Genomic DNA, 10,150 nt, shown 5'->3' with positions numbered 1-10,150 from the left:
CAAGCCTAGAAACAAACTTAAGGCCAAGGCTGACATTTCAGGGATCACTGCCAGTTAATGAATAAAATTCTCTTCTTCAGCCATGCTCTGTGCATGCTGGAGAGAAGCTGGATTGTTTTCCTGCCCCAGTTCTGGATAATTTTTGCTGCATTCACTCAGAGACATCTGTCTGTTTCATGCCTGCAGTGTAAGCTAGTGTTGAAGTTGCATCTGCTAAGGAGTCTCTCTGCTCTCTATCCTGGGGGCTATTTCAGGGCAAAAGTATCCACTAACTGCTTACTCTGAAGCACAAGACTTAAAAAAACCATGAGCAAAGAACATAAGCCTCAAGCTCCGCATATAACTCATTGGCTGAGGCTGTGCCTGGAGAGATGGAGAGCAGTGATGGAGGGCAGGGTGGCCAGGATGCATGGGCTCCACAGCACCACGCCTGCACCATGGCCTTGGCAGCACAACTTGTTCCAGGGGCATCCCAATGCAAAGAAGATCTCCAGCATGTGCAGTGCCCCTCTGCAGCCCCTGTTTCCAAGGGCAGCCAGGCTCTCATGGTAGCTCTGTCCACCTGGGGGGGACACACTGCTGGAAATCTTTGAAGTTCTGCTCCTTCCCTGCACCTGAATCCACGTCACATTCACCTTCCTCCCACTGACACCGAGGCCCCCAACATGCTCCCCAGCCTCGCAAGGGGATGTTTCACCAATCATAACTTAGAGATGCTGAATAAAATAGCAGTGAGTTCCAAAATCCACTATAAAAGAGAAAAGGGAGAAAGAAAGGACTGGGTGTGGTGTGTTTCAGGGTGTATGAATGACTGGAAACAATCCCAGATCCCTGAAAGGTCAGAGAAAACAAGAACAAAAGGTGGGAGAAAACCACATAAGCAAGGAGGAGGTGGTGAGGAGAGGGGGTCTTAGTATTGATGTTTGAAACGGGCTCTTTAAAATGGAAGATAATGACACCGAAAATTATTCTGAGCTTTTCAAAGGCATAAATGACCAAACTGCCTCCTGACTCCTGAATTACATTATCCAGAAAGAACTTAATAGCATGTTATTATCGCTTCTCCTCGCTGACAGGATTTCGGCACTGAAAAGACAAACAAGAAGTGCATTCATAATCGCAACCGCATTCACCTCTGCAACGCATTGGCCACAGCTAATTTCAGGTAAGTGTCTCAGCAGCCAGCTGGGGAGCTGAGCAGTGAGGTAATTGCCTTTGTCACTGCATGAGAGGGACCAGTGGATGTCCCCGGTGGCAGCCAATGCTGAATCTCTGCTGAATAGGGAAGAAGGGCATGGCCTGAACTGCCCGATGGCAGCTGACGGGGACCTACCCCTGTGAGGCTGGCTCCAACGGGCCACAGTGCTCCCCGTCCTGGCAGGTACCTGTGAGGGGCCTGAGGCTGTGGAGATGGCAGTGGGGTGCCTTTGTCTGCTGCAGCTGCAGCTTCAGCTCCACTGGCCTGGTGGGAGCTTGTAAGAATGGGAGCAAGACAAGAAAGGCAGACATAGGGATGTGTGAGGCCAGGGAATTTGAGCAAACATCCCTGGCCTGAGCTGTCCAGGGACAGCCTCTACCTTTGGCATTTGTTGTGTATGGTTACTTTTCATGACGAGCAGCCCTGAAGACAAAGGTGTTGCTGATTTCCAGAACTGGGCAGCCTGGCCAGCCCCTCTCCCCCTGCTCCTGCCACCCCATCCCCATACCCCAATTCAGAGGTCAGAAGGCAACTTGGTCATGTTGTACTCCCTGCCGACACTCATGCTCTGGCAATAGAACCTGTTCTGTCCAATGCACTTGTCCTGGAACAGACATTGTCCTGGTATAAGTCAAAGATGACCCTGGCATCACACACCACCATTGTGCCACTGCCTGAGGGGCACCACAAGACAGGAGTTTGCTTTGGGCTGTTCCCAAGGCTTTTCTTCCTTGTGATTTACCAACATGTGCTACTGCAGTACAAAGCACCTCTCTCCCAGTAGGCACCCCATCTTCTCCTGAAACCTCCCCCAACAGCCAAAGGTGGGATTGGCTGCAGCTATGGCAAGGCAGCATGGGAGCCCAGGTCAGAGGGAAAGCAACAGGGAAGGGAAAGAGGCAGAGACCCATTTCTTGGGCTCTGGTGAGGAATGCTCACGCTGCCACAGGATGCAGACTGTGACCCAGCCCAGCAGGGTCCTGGGCAGAAGTCCGTCCCTGCTACAGTGCCAATGTGACAAGGCAAAGCTAAACTCCAGGGGCAGCCTTCACACAGCACTCTGTGTCCTGCCCTGATTTATGTCCCAGGTTTAACATTTCGTTTCAGCAGCCATGCTCCTACACCTGCAGGCCCCTAAGCAAGCAAAGAAGGTGACTGCCAGTGACAACAGCCAGTGCTGTGCTCTGCTGCCTGCCCAATACACATGTTGTTATAATTTTTTTCCCCTATAGCACAATATGGCAATTAAATAATCCTTCCCCACTCCCACCGGCTGTGGAGAGAGCTTACACAGTGCACCCAGAGGCACCCACGTCATCAGGGTGGGACTCTCCAGCCCAGCCTTGGCAGAAGGCTCCACGGAATAGGCCATAGGAGCATCTGCTCCCATGGCAAAATTCGGGTGCTGCCAGGGACAGCCCACATGGCACAGAAGCACCCAAGCAGCTTTGCAGCCCTGTGCCCTCCCATGGAGACTCTTATAGGGTCTGTCTCTTGTCCAGCCAGTGCTTGGCAGAAAGCATGAATGCAGTGACCAAAGAAAACCATGGGGGAAAGACCTTGGACACACCTCCCATGAGTAAGACCATGGAGTGGTCTCTAAAATGAAGGAGTTCCATTAACCAAATAACCTGGGCAGGATAAGGACTGAAGAGCAAACTGCAGGGAGCAGCCCTTGGCCAGCAAGGGCTTTAAGGGTGACCTTGCACAGCCTGCACAGCTCTCCATCACATTCCCTGGCTTCAGTAACTCTCATTCCTTGAGCACACAATTGAATATCCAAGTATTATTTCTCCAGGGCGAGACTCTTCTCCCATAAACTGACTGTTCAGTCTACCATGCAAAGTTATCAGTGGTACCACACTTAGCTGACTTCCCACACCACATCAGTCTGCTTTCTTCCCTCTGTCTTCCTCTGGGGCTCTCTCCAGCTCACACTGATATGTTTTAGGCGCGTTGATACCCCAAAGTAAATCCCCAGTCCACATCACCTCATTGGTCAAGTCTTTTACACTGGCCTGTTGCAGAACAGCTGTTTCCCTGCTTCCAGTGGCTACGTTGATGGGCTTGCCCTGCTCCAGTTTATCTGATGGTCCCATGATGCAGAGAAGCAACTGCAGTCCCAGTGCAGACTCAGTGCAGTACACGCAGCTGTGGGACTCACTGCCCTGGGATATATGCATCTTATATTGTGAAGTTTTCCTTTCAGCCTTATCAGCATGATGGATAGTTTGGCCATGGTGAGTACTATTTTCCACACTTTCTTTAAGAGCAACATGGTATCACCAGGCTTTGTGCATGTCATTTTGTTTATTAGCTACCATTTAGTAATCTCTTCCATCTTTGTTTTATTAAAGCTAGAGGCACTGTCAGGCTGAGGGCTGAGAGAAGGGCAGGGGCTCACAGGACAGACACCACGGGGAGATGCTTGCTCACATACATCAATGCTGAGCCTGGAGCTGCAGGCCTGCAAACCACCAGCAGTTCATGTGCATTTTACATGCAGACTTGTCCTGCTAGGTCAGAACTAAGTCTTGTTCCCTTCTTTGCAGTGCTCCGGCTACAAGAAGAAACTTTATGAGTGTTATTTATGCTCATATGTATCAGAGTAGGGAGAAGTAGCCTCAGCAACAAAGACTCTGAATCGAATAAAAATAAAGTAAAATAAAGAATAGTAAAATGCCAAAGCTCCTTCCCACTCCACACTACTCACGCAGTCTAGGTGAACAGTCTTTACCAGACCACCAGAAATCACAAGTACCTTGTTAGAGCAAGCAGCTCGAGGGGGAAGCTGTGCAAAAAGAAACCCAAGTTCTGACACCGTGGCTGATCTGGAGTGACACAGAGGATGGCAAACAAAGTGATGCTCTCTTGGTCACATAAGCCAACCCAAAAAGGTTGTTACCACTTGACAAGATCACCATGAGCTGCACAGAGTTGGCAGGAGGTGTGCAGGTAAGTGTGCGGTCATGTCCTGCCCAGGGCTCCCTCAAGCACTGCTGTGGGTGGAGACACAGCCACGCTCCCTGCAGGGGTCAGAGATGCTGATCACTACCCCACAGAGAAGCAGCAACAGCTTTCCAAGTTGGCATGGAGAAGATCTCTCAGACGGGTGTGGCTCCAGCTACCTTCTGTGCCAAATGTCCCCAGTCAGGGAAATGCTTTGGCCTGTCTCCATGAGGCCTGATTACCATCACACAGAGGTCACTGAGCATCCCTAAGCATGCTCAGGAAGCCTTCAGCTAGATGTGAGTACAATTTAGTCCTGGTTTAAAACCTGTTTAAAGTCTGCACTAGCAACAGCAGGATCCTGGGAAGGCACCCACTGCCTCTTATTGGGAAGGCATGGCAACACACGGGTTTTGCCCAAGAATGACCCAAGGCAGCTGGCTGATAAAAACTGCAAGGTAAACTACCCAGCCTGGAGTTTGCCAGGACAGGCAGGCTCATGGTCCCAGTGCCACAACCAAACCAAATAAAAACAGCTGGTAAGCCCTGGCCTGGGTTTCAAAGCAAAGACGAGCCCTGGGCAGGGATGTTATCTCATGTCTGAGCACAGACACTGACACAGAAGGGAGAGCTGGGAAGGGTAAAACCCAGATCCAACCTCATCCCACAGTGTTGACTCGATGGTGATGTGAGCCAGTCCCCCACCTGTTCTGTGCCATGGCTGTATGGCTTCACAAACAGCCTGGCTGGGAGGGGCCACTGGGTGTCTGTCTGACTCCTCTCTTGCTTTGAGGGAGACTCTTGCCAACAGAAGACCAGCTGAGCTGCTCTGGCTGGTCAGCCAGGATGGAGACCCTCTCTGGGTGACATGTCCTAGCTTTGCACCATCCTCCTGGTGAAGAAGTTCATTCCTAACTATCCAAATTGTGACTTGTGGTCATTGGCCCTTAATCATCTGGCACTGCAGGCAGGATATTGGCTCTAATTCCCTTTCAAAGACTCCCCAGCAATTATCAGCTCATCCCTTTGCTTCTTCCTTGCAGGACTAAACAAGCCCATCTCCCTTGCAGGCTGTGGGAATAGTCCTGGCCATGTTGTGTGCCCTCCACCAGATCCAATCCAGTTTTTCAACATTCCTCTTCAACTAAGAGACCCAAAGGAGGACATGGTTTCAGATGTTGACTCAGCAGCATGAAGCAGAGGAGGAGAACAAGTTGCCCTGCCACACACACTCCTCCTGATGTAGCCTCAGACATGATTTCCAGTGTGAGGTCATGTTTACCTGGGGTTCCCTGTGACCTCTTCCTGCAGGGCTGCTAGTCCAGTAGTAGGTGACACCTCGTGGATTAAGATGTCACCTGTATGATTCTTGGAAAGGATAATTTTTCTCAGACAGATAATCAACTAATTACAAATGTCAGTTTCTCACTGTCCAGCTCTTTTACAGTCCTGGCCAGTACTTAAGCAGCTGCTGGAGGAAGGAGGATGACCTGCACTCTGCAGGCACCTCAGTGAGGCTGACAGAGGGCCAACCCCATGCCAGCAGGAGCCTGGTGGCCCTGGTGCCTTGGTGGAGTGGAGACCTAGACTGCCTCCCAACTGGGGGCTTTCCAGCCTCCAGACCATCATCCCTGGCAGAGTGACAGCTCCTGGATGATCTGCTGAAACACCAACTGAGAAAAGCCCATCAGTCCCACATGGGGGAGGGAGGAAAACAGCCACAGGATAGCTCCACAGAGACACAACCAAAAAAGGCTCTGAATGGCCTTGCAGAGACCACTGTGCCTCAGCAATATTATGCCACACTGCACTGGTGCAAGGGTCAGGAGAAGGAAGGGAGATCTCTTTGTTGTGGGAGGTGGCAACTTGCCTACCACAGTGTCTGGGTGACCTGTGAAACAAAAATCAGACGGTGCAGTCCAGAACCATCTAGCTATCAGGAGTCCACTTAGAATCATGCTAAGTTCTAGGTTTCCTTTCCTTCCCTTCCCTTTCCCTCCTCCTTCCCTTTCCTTTCCCTTTCCCTTTCCTTTCCTTTCCTTTCCTTTCCTTTCCTTTCCTTTCCTTTCCTTTCCTTTCCTTTCTCCTTTCCTTTCCTTTCCTTTCCTTTCCTTTCCTTTCCTTTCCTTTCCTTTCCTTTCCTTTTCTCCTTTCCTTTCCTTTCCTTTCCTTCCTTTCCTTTCCTTTCCTTCCTTTCCTTTCCTTTCCTTTCCTTTCCTTTCCTTTCCTTTCCTTTCCTTTCCTTTCCTTTCTCCTTTCCTTTCCTTTCCTTTCCTTTCCTTTCCTTTCCTTTCCTTTCCTTTCCTTTCTCCTTTCCTTTCCTTTCTCCTTTCCTTTCCTTTCCTTTCTCCTTTCCTTTCCTTTCCTTTCCTTTCCTTTCCTTTCCTTTCCTTTCCTTTCCTTTCCTTTCCTTTCTCCTTTCCTTTCCTTTCTCCTTTCCTTTCCTTTCTCCTTTCCTTTCTCCTTTCCTTTCCTTTCCTTTCCTTTCCTTTCCTTTCCTTTCCTTTCCTTTCCTTTCCTTTCCTTTCCTTTCCTTTCCTTTCCTTTCCTTTCCTTTCCTTTCCTTTCCTTTCCTTTCCTTTCCTTTCCTTTCCTTTCCTTTCCTTTCCTTTCCTTTCCTTTCCTTTCCTTTCCTTTCCTTCTTTCCTTTCCTTTCCCTCTTACTTTTCTTTTTCCTTTCCTCTTGCCTTTCTCCTTTCCCTTTCCCCTCTCCTGCCGTCCCATCTCCAAACTCCCAGGACTCACTAGCAAAATTAATTGCTGCAAAAACTCAGAATCACATGCATCCTCCCACTGCTCTGCAAAGAGCAGTTTGCTGCCTGCCTGGAGCACCAACGCCACATTAACCACTGGCCATCACCACACTGTGGCAAAGCAGCTGAGGCCAAGTCCTCTCACATCAACAGGGGTACGACAGCAATCATCTCCCAGCCAGCAGCACTGAGGACTGTCAACAGGAAGGAGCAGAAAGCCTTTGAGTCTTCAGACTCTCCACACAGCATGGCAGGAGGCAGTGAACATGGAGTGCTGGCGGCAGCTTGCCCCTAGATCTTTCCACTGCTGGCACGCAAGGTGGTCCTCTAGGAAACTTCGGAGGTCCTGGTCCCCAGCACTGCTGCCCAAGGTACAAAGCTACAGGTATGTGGCTCAAGAGCCCGAAGCAAGGGCAGCAAGGGAAAGCAGGACTCCCTGGGAGCTGCTGCACTCCTACAGCAGTCACGACCTTCTGCTCAGCCTGCAGGCAGGGGATGATTCTTTGGTGAAGAGCAGAGAGCAGCCCTTCTGCTGCTTTGTGGAGGAGACTAAGAAGGAAGTCATGAGCAAACTCAAAGGCTCCAATTGCTCCTTCCCTACAGCCCTGCTCCACCCTAGGGCACTTCTGTTCAAGTTACCAGAGAACCAGCAGCCCTAAGGAGACCTGGGTTCATCCCAAGACCTGTGAGCCTCTGAAGCATCCCTCCCACCTCAGCAGCACCAGCAAATTCCCCCTCTGAATACAAGGCGAGGCCCCAGCCCACACCCCTCTTATCTCAGTGCTGCTTACTCTGTGCCATTTGAAAGCCACAATACAAATTTCTTGCCATCACCCAGACAAGCATATCCCCTGGGTGACATGGGGATGGCCAGAGCTCAGACTGTAGAGAGGAGCCCCAAGGAGGAAGGAATACCCATCCCTTTTCTAGCCATTCAATTGTCCAGGGATGAAAGGGATAAGGCACTGACTGCCCTGAGAGCTGTGCCCTTCCATGCATCCCTCTCTCTGCTCCCACCTGAATGCTGGGCATCCTGGCACAGTCTGCCACGTGTGACAGCTCCTTGCATGCTCCAGGACCCAGCAGCCTGCCCACACCCTTCGGACTCAGGGTATGGGGTGGGAATAGTGCCAGGGGGATGCAGAGATACAAAGTGGATGTGGGGGAAGAGCCCTATCAAGTGATGCACTGGAAGGTGGTCCCAGTGACCCAGGGAGAGTCATTGTGAGGGGGATGACTCTGGCACTGGCCAGGCTGCGTGCGAGTCACGGTTCATTTGCTACATGCTGCGGGAAGCAGGGAGTGATTCACTTGGAAAGCTTCTACACTGCAACTGCACAAGGTTCAGATGCCCCGTAAGATGGCTGAGGCCACCATGAAACCTTGATCTGCAAATCTATATGCCACCCACTCGTAATCATTAAAGTTCACTGGATGGGCTAGGTAAAGGCTATGCTTTTCAGCCTGGACTAATGCTCTCTCTGGCTTTTCTTCAGCTGGATGTGCAAAAGCATGTTTACTTCATACCCTAGATTCTTGCAGTTTTGTACAGCAACTTCATTTACCCCAACTGTTCCATTTTCCACCTCCAGTGGATCTAATAATGGTACATTTAAACACTAGATGAAATGTCTGCTGGCTCCTCAACACATCCAAGCGCATTGAGAGCCTTAGGATGGGTGATGATACAAGGTTACAACATAGTACTTCATATTACAGAAGCAGAAAGATGCCTATAAGTTTTGAAACTCTGGCCCCAGCTCTAACCTCCCATGTTAGTCCCAAGAAAGAGTTGGTGGGCTCAGGAGTCTGCTGCAAGGCCAACATTTAGCGTCTGCACCAAACTTCAGTTTGCTTGCAGCTGCAAGCAGAGCAGCAGAGGCTGTGTTTGCTGGTGGTGAAAATACCAATAAATGCAGGTTGGAAGGAGAGACCAAGTGCACAGAGATGATCCAGGTTACCCATGTTTGACAACCACAAATTGGGATGAGAAAGTGTCTTTTCAAAACCCTTTTAACATATTCACCTTTGAGACCTTTCAGCAAAAGGACAAGGCAGGAATGTTAGAGGGTCAAACTCCATTTGTTTGCTTGTTCTTTTGTTGATTGACTGGGAAGGGTGAAAGCTGAGCACAACTGATGGAGGAATCCCTCTGCTAACAATGCAGCACACAGCCTCCCAGCAGAGACTAATGACAATAAATAAAGCTCTGCCAAATACACTCTGCTCTTTGCCTGCTGCACATTGCCAGAAACCAGTCTGAGGGGCTGCTGGATCCCTACCACTTTTAGTCAGAACCTTACTTGGGTAGCAGAAGTAGCAGTTGTATGGTGGGATTTCGAAGGAGTAAAGAACAGACATAGCCAAGAGCGGGCTGCAGGCTTCACAGCCAATGCAAATGCCAGCTGCAGGGAGCCTCTCCACAACATGGAATCCTCTGGAAATGAGGGTCTCATTGTGGGATGAGCTTTTACTCATAGATGTTAGTGAGACCAAGACAGTCCTCTGGTCAGCATATCCAGCCATGAACAAGAGAAAGGTATTTGCAAAGGCAGCTACAAGATGAGAGTATGCAGTTGGTGACCATTGCTGGAGGGTCTCTGGGATTTTAACTGGGTGCACCAGGCCAGTCTTCTGAGTAGAGCTCTACTTGTGATGAGAACAAGATAGGTTCACCCATGTTGGCCAGCCTACAAGCTATAAGTGCCTGAGCAAGGCACTGATTCAGCCAGATTACTCACATGAGCAAAGATTAGTCATATACAGGCTGTAGGACAAATATTCCAGGGCCCCTGTGAGTGACTCCTTGTCGACTCAGGAGTCTCGTCACTGCAATTACCACCACTCCATTCCCTGACGCCATCATACAACCCAGAAGTCAAGGGAATATCTGACCTCTCATTGCACAGCTTGGGGACAAGCTTTGAAAGGACATTCACTCCTGCTGTTGCCCCCATAGCAGGAAGGGCTCAGAGAGCTAATGCCAGGGTCAGGCAATTGACTGCACAAGGAGACCAAAAACCTACAATCAGTAATTCACTATCCACAACTCTGCCAATCGCACACGACTTTTTGGCAGTGCCAAGACAGTGCTATGCCTACACTCTTGCACATGTATGCAGTCACTGTCATAAGCCACATGTCTGCAGTCACCAACCCATCATGCCCAAGCCCACCTGCAGTCAGGGACCTCTTCTGGATTACATCCCTTCCCTCTCTCACAAAGCCAGCACGAAAATCAGTTCCTCAG

The sequence above is a fragment of the Chiroxiphia lanceolata genome, chromosome 6, assembly GCF_009829145.1.
Source record: "Chiroxiphia lanceolata isolate bChiLan1 chromosome 6, bChiLan1.pri, whole genome shotgun sequence".
Taxonomy (NCBI): Eukaryota; Metazoa; Chordata; class Aves; order Passeriformes; family Pipridae; genus Chiroxiphia; species Chiroxiphia lanceolata.
The sequence above is the reverse complement of the archived record's forward strand: the minus strand, read 5'-3'. Positions refer to the sequence as shown.